Raw genomic sequence first — 9,993 nt, 5'->3', positions numbered from 1 at the left:
CGCCTGGCCCAGGTACATATACTTTTCATCTCCCTTCCTTTAGTATGAATTTCCAGAGGGCAGGGTCTGGGTCTCAGGCCCCATTCTTGCTACCCTCTCCTTCCACCACCCCTTGGCACCCAGCCTTTGGCCAGGCCCAGTTTGTTGAGAGGCAAGAGGCAGGAGGCTGTGGTTAAGGCCATGTGCTCTGATCCCGACTTCCTAAGTTTGAATCCTGACTGCTACTTACTGACTGTGACCTTTGGTAACTCAGCCTCTTAATCCGTAAAATGGAAATCCTAATGGCACCTGCCCTGTAGGGTTGTTGAAAAGATTCAGTGAGATTTGATGTGAAAACTGCTTAGCAGTTTTCTGGTGTCTGGTATGCAGTAGGCACGATAAAAGCCATAGCTATTGTTATGCTTCAGGAAGAATCTGCTGGAGGTGGGAGGCTGGAGGCCCATGAGGAGGCCTCTGGGGCGGTGATGGTGAAGAGCCACATCTGAGCTGGCTCAAGAGCCCGCGTACTTTTCTGCACATCCTCTGCCCAGGCCATGAGCATCAGTCCTCACTGCAGCCTTGTCCCAACCCAAGAGGTCAGGGGTGTGTGAGTGCTGGGAGGGGAGAGTAGGTACAGAGTGCTGTCACTGGGAGGGAATTCTGAGGTGGAGGGGACAGGATTTGGTGGCTGATTGGATATATGAAAAGTAAATGGGGAGTTAAGGATTCCTCTCAGGTTTCCAGCTTGGACAATTGGGTTGACATGGATGCTATTAACTGAGAAAGGGATCCAAGAGTTGGAACAGGTTTAGAAGGGCTGGTAGTGAGTTCAGTTACAGACATGTTGGGTTTGCAGGATCTGGGATGCATCTAGATGGAGCCATCCAGCTGTAATGACAACAGATAACATGTTTGGAATATCATGCTCCAGTCTCTGTTCCAAGCCCTTCACAGGTTTGAATCCACTTATTCTCACAACAACCTTATGAAGGAGGTACAATTCTTATTCCCATTTTACAGATGAGAAGACTAGATGCAGAGTGCTTAAGTCACTTGTGGAAGGCCACACTGCTAACAAGAGATGGTGCAGAGATTGGGACCCAGGTAATCTGGCCCAGAGCCCCCACATTTTGCTGCTACTCTACACAGACCCTGCATCTCATTTCAGGGGAGGATAGGTCTGGACTTGTAGGTGTGGTGAAGCCTTGGCAGGGAGGACATAGCTCGAAAGCCCCTGCAGAGTGAGGTGGGTAGTGGCGGAAAGAAACTCAATTTGCCGATGCAAGTGAGCATCATTTTTGAAAATTCAGGATCAATAAAAGGTATGACTGGGAAGAAAGGTCAAGTCGGAGGATGATACTCTTGTTAATATCTCTAAGTAAAGGCTATAGGATTGATGACACAATGCTTTGATACAATACTTATGTGCCCATTTCAGTCGACAAGGTTTGCTCAGATGGCTTTTACATTCCTTAGATTAACACTCTTGTTAGGTAAGTAGGTGGGAAGTGTTATTACTGAGGGCACACAGGAAGAAACGAATTTGGGAATAGAATCCTAGCCAGACACTCCCCGCCAAGAGTTTTATTTAACAAAGCACACACTGATAGAGGGTGTAGATTGCAAAGTACTAGTTATGTCCTGGAGTTGGGTTAGTAATTTTCAATTAACTTTTAGGGTGCCATAGCCTGGTACCTAAACAAAATGAAGTGGCTGCTAATGATTTATTTTTACTCTACAAGCTGCCTTAATTATACCAAGAAGAGGATTAACACAGTGGCTCTTAGCTCTGGCTGTGCCTCAGAATCACCCAAAGTGCTTTAAGAAACTGCGTTCTTAGGCCCCACCTCTGCAAATTTCGGCTTGGTAAATTAGGGTAGAGGTAAAGGAATGGACTGGGGCTGTTGTTGTTGTTGTTGTTAGTGCATTTTAAAAATAGGTGCTCCTTTGTCAAGAATGCTGGAATAACACAAGTATTTATTTCCTTTTCATCCCACAATCTCATTGAAATGATTCCCCCAAAGGGTATAAGAAAAAAAAACACAAACCCATAACAGAGCTGGCAGACAGGATAAGGTACCATCAACTGGAAAGAAATTCTGAGGATTGTCCTGAAGATACCAGCAGATGGGACTGGGGACTGGATTTTAAAACATAGAGCAAAAAAAACCCAGAAAGAGCGGACACAAACTGTCCGAGGGGAGCACCTTTCTGGGCCCTGGAGCTGGGAAGAAGCACCACCAGCGCCATCTAGTGGAGGTCATGAGTAGGCCATGGAGTGAGTGAGTGATTATCTGGATAATTAATTAGAAGACACCCTGTTCCCACTGATGCCTTATGCCAGGCAGCTGACAGCAGCATTTGTTCTCAGGCTAAAGCTGCAAGAACTGTTCTCCAAATAAAATTCAGGCTCGGCCCTAGGGTGTGAGTCCCTACATTGGCACCAAGGTGACAGAGAAGCAGAAGGTACTTTTGCATCTTCATGAGAGTGAAGCTCACCAAGCTCCAGGGGAAAGCTTTTCACACTTCGGTGGAGAGGTGGGTCACCCTCTTGCTCACCGCTCAGACATCCATTGGGAGACCTGGTTGCCCACCGATGTCCGTATTCTCACAGACTAGGGTAGACAGCCCTCGAATGCAGGAGAGAGGCCCACTGTGAAAATAGATTTTTCTGTGGGGTGTGCTGAATACAACATTCCAGTGATGCAGATGTGGGGTGAGCAGCCCATTATTAGCCATATCCATCGCCGGTCCTCCTAGATGGACTTAGTGCCCCCGTGGAGGGGAGACAGAATATTGAGAGGAAGGATAATAAGCACCGTGGATTTCTGTATAGGCCTTATCATTTCCACATCTTTCATCTGAGCCTCATAACAATCTTGTGAGGCAAATGGCACTTATATTTTCATTTTACCAATAAGACAGCTGAGGTTTTGAGAAGTTAAGGAAGTTCAGGGACTTGTTCAAGTTCATTCAGATAACACGTGGCAGAGTAAGGAATCAAAACTCAGTTTTGCGACCTCAGATGATGTTCTCTTTCTACTTATCACATAGTTTCCAGTTACTTAATTTACTTAATTTCAACTTTTTGTTGTTGTTGTTTTTTGGAGATGGAGTTGCCCAGGCTGGAGTGCAGTGGCACCATCTCCACTCACTACAACTTACACCTCTCGAATTCAAGTGATTCTCATCTCAGCCTCCTGAGTAGCTGGGACTACAGGTGTGCACCACCACACCCGGCTAATTTTTTTGTATTTTTAGTAGAGACAGGGGTTCACCATGTTGGCCAGGCTGGTCTTGAACTCCTGACTCAGGCGATCCCCCCACCTTGGCCTGCCAAAGTGCTGGGATTACAGACATGAGCCACTGTGCCTAGCCTATTTCAACTTTTTGATAAACATTCATTTCTGGAAGATAGAGTAGACTTTGGGATCTGTAGATAAATTTGTGCCAATGTAATAGACTAATGAAGCTGAAAAACATTGAGAAATATCCTCAAATGATGGCTCCCTTGAAAGTGAAAAAGATAGTATCATGTATTGAAAAGGGATTAATTTAGGAATTTGACTGTAGTTGGGTGGAGGATGTACTTGTTTCCTGAAGTTGCTGCAACAAATTACTACCAAGCCAGTGGTGTAAAATAGCACACATTTATTTTCTCACAGTTCTAGGGATCAGAAGTTGGAAATGAAGGTGTTAGCAGGGTTGCCTTCCTTGGAAGGCTCTGGAGAGAATTTTGTTCCTTGCTCTTCTGGTGGCCATTAGCATTCCGTGACTTCTTGGCTCGTGGTTACGTTGCTCCAATCTCAGCGTTCATCTTCACGTCACCTTGTCCTGTGTGTCTTCTCCCCTTTGTCCCCTTCATCTCCTTTTTTTTTTTTTTTTTTTTTTTTGAGGCAGAGTCTCGCTTTGTCACCCAGGCTGGAGTGCAGTGGCGTGAAGCTCCACCTCCCGGATTCACGCCATTATCCTGCCTCAGCCTCCCGAGTAACTGGGACTACAGGCGCCTGCCACCACGCCCGGCTAATTTTTTGTATTTTTAGTAGAGACGGGGTTTCACCGTGTTAGCCAGGATGGTCTCGATCTCCTGACCTCATGATCCACCCACCTTGGCCTCCCAAAGTGCCGAGATTACAGGCTTGAGCCATCGTGCCTGGCCCCCTTTGTCTCTTATAAGGACACTTGACATTGGATGTAGGACCCATTTGAGTAGTCCAGGATGATCTCATTGCAACATCGTTAAATTTGCAAAGACCCTTTTTCCAAATGAGGTCACATTTAGAGGTTCCAGGGATTTGAATGCAGGCGTATCTTTTGGTGCAGGGTCATCACTCAGCTCACTACAGGGTGTTTTTGTTTTATTTACTTACTTTTTCATAGTGAAATTCCTTGGTCCTTATACCCTGTGGTGTATATTTATACAACCATTGCAACACCTCATCCCTAGGGACTAGGTTTGTGCTATTTTTCTTCTTAAACACAAACAGGTAACAGCTGCCAGTTAGAAAGCAGAAGCTTCTCTTGAGCCTTTCCTGTGTCTGTCTGCGATGACATTTCCTGTGACTCCATCTCTCCCTCCTTTTCTTTAGTTTCCTGGGCAAGACACTTGGATTTTAGAAACTAGTATTCAAAAGGGAGGAAATCAAGTGACAGAAAATAAGAAAAATATTCTGAGGTTTCTGTCTTCTTTAGTCATGGAAAGGAATGGCAAGTTTACTCAGCCCAGATTGGAAAGAAAGGTAAAAACCTTGGGACAGGAGTGGATATTGGGCTATTTATTTTTGAGTCACTCACATTCTTCAGTTTGAAAATGGAAAAAGCTGAAAGCCAGAAGGATTATGTAAGGTCACTTGGCAAGTTGTGGGCTGACCCAGTTTTAAAACTGAGAGCTTCTGAGTTCTCTATTCTTTTCTTTCTTTAAGAGACAGGGTCTTGCTCTGTTGCCCAGTCTGGAGTGCAGCAGCGTGATCACAGCTCACTGCAGCCCCGATGAGTTCTCTGTTCTGAGCTTCTGAATCACAGTGACTCTCAAGGGGGTCTCACTCTATTAATCTTTGATTGTCTAAGCGGTATATGAGGGTCTTGACACTCACAGCCAAATGAGCACACAGGAGAGGTTAACACTTGGCTTTGCTGTGTTTGATCTTCATTCAATAAATGAGTAAAAGAAATGAATGCTGTGGTTGTATTGTTCAGCTTGTTTCCAAGCTAGCCAGTGGTGAGAAGTCTGTAAGCAAATGGATTTTTAACATTTCATACTAGTGTCTATTATGGGCAATACTGTTCTTGAATCCAAATGAATTGTCTGAAGGATTACCATGTCTGGAGTTGGTGTTTGTAGAGTTATATGAGAAAAATAACAACAGCCAGAAGCCAGCCTTTCTTCTTCATAAGGACTTGCTCCGACCATTCATCTAAAAGTAGATTTTCTCTTTGCAGACTTTGAACTGCTTTGAACTTGTTTGCGAGGTCAGCCCTTCACTAGTTCAGGAGAATGAAAGCTATCTGGAGAGGTGGAGTAAATATTGAAGTAAACCAGTCCAAAGAGCAGTTTGTCTTGTCTCAGGAGAAGCTGATAGCTTTACCAGGTACTGGTAGGTAGTCTCCCAAAATAAGGCCCAACTGCCAGGCAATGTTGGTAGGCGCTGCAGACTTGTAAATAACAGACTTTAATAAAGCATGTCTGTTAGTTATATTATGCTTTGAATCATTTCGTGTGTGAATTTAGTGCCCTTTTTTTTTTTTTGGCTGATACCTGTTAAATCTAATGTATTCTGCTTCTTTTTGTGCTAAACACATGACTGAACAGCTATGAGCCATATATCTTACACTCAAAAAATTCACATGAAGTTTTCTCATTTTACCTTACAGTGACCTTGACGTTGTGGTTTATTGCTATGGTTTGGGAGGGTTTTTGAGGTACATTTTTACTTTTGTCATATAAAGTACCCAAAACACTCCTGGTGTGTGTCTAAGGGATAGCCTTGGTGGGGCGGAGGGGGGAGTCAGTTATTTTGGCATTTGTGCTTGCAACCTTTTTTGGCACTTATGTTTGCCAACTGAGTAGGCCTGTAATAGTTTGGAATAGGTCTTGTTAAGTGTAAACTTCTGAGAGATGTAAAAATCAAACTTTCTGCAAATTTATCTAATTCCTTATTTGATCAACATCAAACTGGGCCTCAAGTTTAAATTTATTTTCTATTTTCACTTGGACACAAAAATTATTGCAAGAATTGACAAGGCAGCCAGGTGTGGTGGCTCAGACCTGTAATCTCAGTACTTTGGGAGGCTGAGGCAGAAGGATCACTTGAGGCCAGGAGTTCAAGACCAGCATGGGGAAGATTCTGTCTCTAAAAAAAAAAGAAAGAAAAGAAAAATGCATTCGCAAAGCTAATAGAAATCAGGAGGCTAAAAGGAAAACCTGGCTTAAATGAGGTATCTCCTAGATGTAGGTGGGGCAGGCAGTCACATTTGCTTAAGGAGCCTATGAGGAAGCCTGTAGAAAAGAGGCGCCTCTAATCCCAGCTCCTCGGGAGGCTGAGGCAGGTGGATCGCTGAAACCCAGGAGGTGGAGGTTGCAGCGAGCCAAGATTGAGCCACTGCACTCCAGCCTGGGTGACAGAATGAGACTGTGCCTCGAAAAAAAAGGGACCCTTTTGACTGGGTACAGTGGCTCATGCCTGTAATCCCAGCACTTTGGGAGGCCGAGGCGGGCAGATCACTTGAGGCCAGGAGTTTGAGACCAGCCTGGCAACATGGTGAAACCCCATCTCTACTGAAAATACAAAATTAGCCGGGTGTGGTGGTGTACTCCTGTAATCCCAGCTACTCAGGAGGCTGAGGCAGGAGAATCCCTTGAGCCCAGGAGGCAGAGGCTGCAGTGAGCCATGATTGTGCCACTGCACTCCAGCCTGGGCAACAGAGAGAGACTCTGTCTAAAAAAAAAAAAAAAAAAAGAAAGAAAAGGGACTCTTTTTTTCTGGATTCCAGATAGGAAAATTTAATCCTCAGTGTTTTTTGTTTCTTTTTCTGGATTCCAGATAGGAAAATTTAATCCTCAGTGTGTTTTGTTTTGTTTTGAAACAGGGTCTTTCTCTGTTACTTTGGCCGGAGTGTAGTGGTTTCAGCATAGCTCACTGCAGCCTCAAACCTCCTGGGCTAAAGCAATTCTCCTGCCTCAGCCTCCCAGGTAGCTAGGACTACAGGCACACACCACCATACTCATCTAATTTTTATTTTAATTTTTTTGTAGAGATGAGGTCTTGCCATGTTATCCAGGCTGGTCTCAAACTCCTGGGCTCAAGCAGCCCTCCTGCGTTGACCTCCCAAAGTGCTGGGATTACAGGCGTGAGCCACTGTGCCTGGCCAATTCCAACTTTAAAAGTGGTCCCCGACTGGGCACGGTGGCTCATGCCTGTAATCCCAGCACACTGGGAGCCCGAGATGGGCAGATCACAAGATCAGGAGTTGGAGACCAGCCTGACCAACATGGTGAAACCCCATCTCTACTAAAAATACAAAAATTAGCCGGGTGTGGTGGCGCATGCCTGTAATCCCAACTACTCGGGAGGCTGAGGCAGGAGAATCGCTTGAACCTGGGAGGTGGAGGTTGCAGTGAGCCGAGATCGCGCCACTGTACTCCAGCCTGGGTGACAGAGCGAGACTCTGTCTCAAAAAAAAAAAGTGGTCCCCAACCTATGCCTCCTTCTTCAGAGATGTAGCCTCTGGCACTATCCTGTTTTTCTGGTTCCTTACCTGGCCCTTCTTGTAATTTGTGTGCCTCATCTGGCCTACGAATTCTCACTGCTGTGTGTTTCATCCTTGCTTTGGCACTTTGCCCTGTGTACCTTCTCATCCAATTCCACTTTCATTGGCTACCATGAATATCATTTCTCCTGGGCCCCAGGCTCCTATTTCCTGTCCCTGAAAAGTAGGTCTGGGCTTCTTGGGTCAAACAAAAATGGTATCTACAAATTACTTCGTCTCAAGGAGTATTTCTAGATATAGTTAGTGATCAAAAATGTGCTTCCAAACAAGGAGGAAAGCTTGTGGGTAAAAGCCTTGATAGTAAAAAAAGATGTTAAAAAACAAAAAACAAAACAAAACAAAAAAGCATGGTTTACTGTCTCTGACCCTGATCTTATTCAAGATGTTTTCTTTTCCCTTCTTCCTACACCTACCAAAAAAGACACCAGAGTTGAGAACCTTGTGAGATCCACTTAGTTTCAGTCCTGTTCGTGGGTGTGAGGAAGACAATAATTACCGGATTTGGAAGCTGATGAAGGTGTGATTTTGACAGTCCCGAGAACTTAAGTGTTCTGTTTGCATTGCTTGCAGAACTATTTGCAATTTAGGAAGTGGAATATTTCCAAAGCATCTTTAGTGACATGGCTTAACCTTGACTTTGGAGGAGTAAGAGTCAGTCAAAGGATGTGAAATACTCAGGTTACATTTACTAAGTACTCATAGCATCAGCTTTCTCTAGGGGTGACTGAATGGGTCCCAGTTGGAATGAGGTAAGAAATGGGACTAAGCATTGCTTCCTGATTGCAGTGGGGGCTAGCTTGTAGCTTTCCCAGAAACTTAAATTTGCTCTGCTCCCCTGGGTGCTGGTTTGCATTCACATATCTCAGCTACTGTCATAATGACACGTGCAACAGCCATGCTGTTTACAGAAAAAGCTAGAACTTTGTGCTGGTAAGTAAAAGCCCTCCAGAGTAGGTATACACTTAGTTGTTCCTTCCAGTGGTTATCATACTTCTTTTCTCGCCATAGTTACATGCTAACAATGTCCCAAAGCTATGGTTGCTCTTGCATTTCATTCTTAATTCTTGTAAGATAAACTAATAATGCAGGGAGTAAATGAGCACCATTTATTAATTAAAATCCCCAGGACACGGGATAAACTGAAGGAGATAGTGCTTTTTGAAAAGTAGGTGTAGCTTGCCATGCTGCATAGTCTTACACCCACACATAACTCTAGCTGGCACTTTTTGGGTGCCAGGCTGCATGCATCTCCTTGGCCCACCGTAGACTTCAGCTACAGCTGTGGTGGACAGTGCTTATGCATCCAGCCTGTTTGCCTTCTCTCTTCTGCCTCAGGGTTCTCCCTTGAAGGAGTTTACTCCATCCAGGCCTGTCTCCAAATATAGGACACTTAATGCCCTCTCCATCAATGATGAAGGGGGGTCAATGATTAAGTACCCTAGCCCATTGTCCTTCAAGGGGACCATTCTGAGGAGCATTTTACTCTTGCTTAGAAGTTCTCAGTGGGACTGAGTCCCAGTTACCTCTCTGCAATCGGAAATCCGTTATATATTCTTCATTGACTTTTCCTCCCTCCTGGATTCGCTCTTTTGTTTCCCTCATTCCTGCTTCATAAGATCCCCTCCGAAAGTTGTTATCTTAGGTTCTGCTTTGAGGGAGGCCAAATGAAGACAATCGCCATTACAGAATGATAGAGAAATCACTAGAAGCATCTCTTTTAGCATCTCCTTTTAACTCCCTGTAGAGAAAGATAGTTTTTCCAGATTTTTTTAAAAAAATGGACAGTTTAAGAAGAGGATTGTTTGTTTCTTATTGTCATGTTAAGAAAAAGAAGACATTCAGAAGCCCTGCATTTCTATGGTTATGCTTTAGAAAGCAAGAAGCACATTCTTCACACCCCATTTTTCAGTTATTGGCATGTCATTTAGCCCATTTTCAGAATTCGTCAACTAATGACTACTCCCAGTTCAGAACCACATATGGAAAATTATAAGAAGAGACAGTGAAAAGTCATCTGGTTCAATGTTCCATCTTCAGGTGAGAGGAGAACTCAGGGTAGAGAACAACATGTAAAGAGATTTCACAGTGAGCTCAGCAGAACTGTTCAGACCAGCTTCTGGGAAGACTGGTTTTTCAGGATGGGTTCCTGAATTTGGATTTTGGATTAAGTGTTATTGATTAATAAGAACTAAATTGGATCTCCAAAATGGAACTACTATACTCAGAGTCCTAAGGCTAGCCTGGAGC

The sequence above is a fragment of the Mandrillus leucophaeus genome, unplaced genomic scaffold (assembly GCF_000951045.1).
Source record: "Mandrillus leucophaeus isolate KB7577 unplaced genomic scaffold, Mleu.le_1.0 Scaffold318, whole genome shotgun sequence".
In the NCBI taxonomy this organism is placed as follows: Eukaryota; Metazoa; Chordata; class Mammalia; order Primates; family Cercopithecidae; genus Mandrillus; species Mandrillus leucophaeus.
This window is presented reverse-complemented; position numbering follows the sequence as displayed.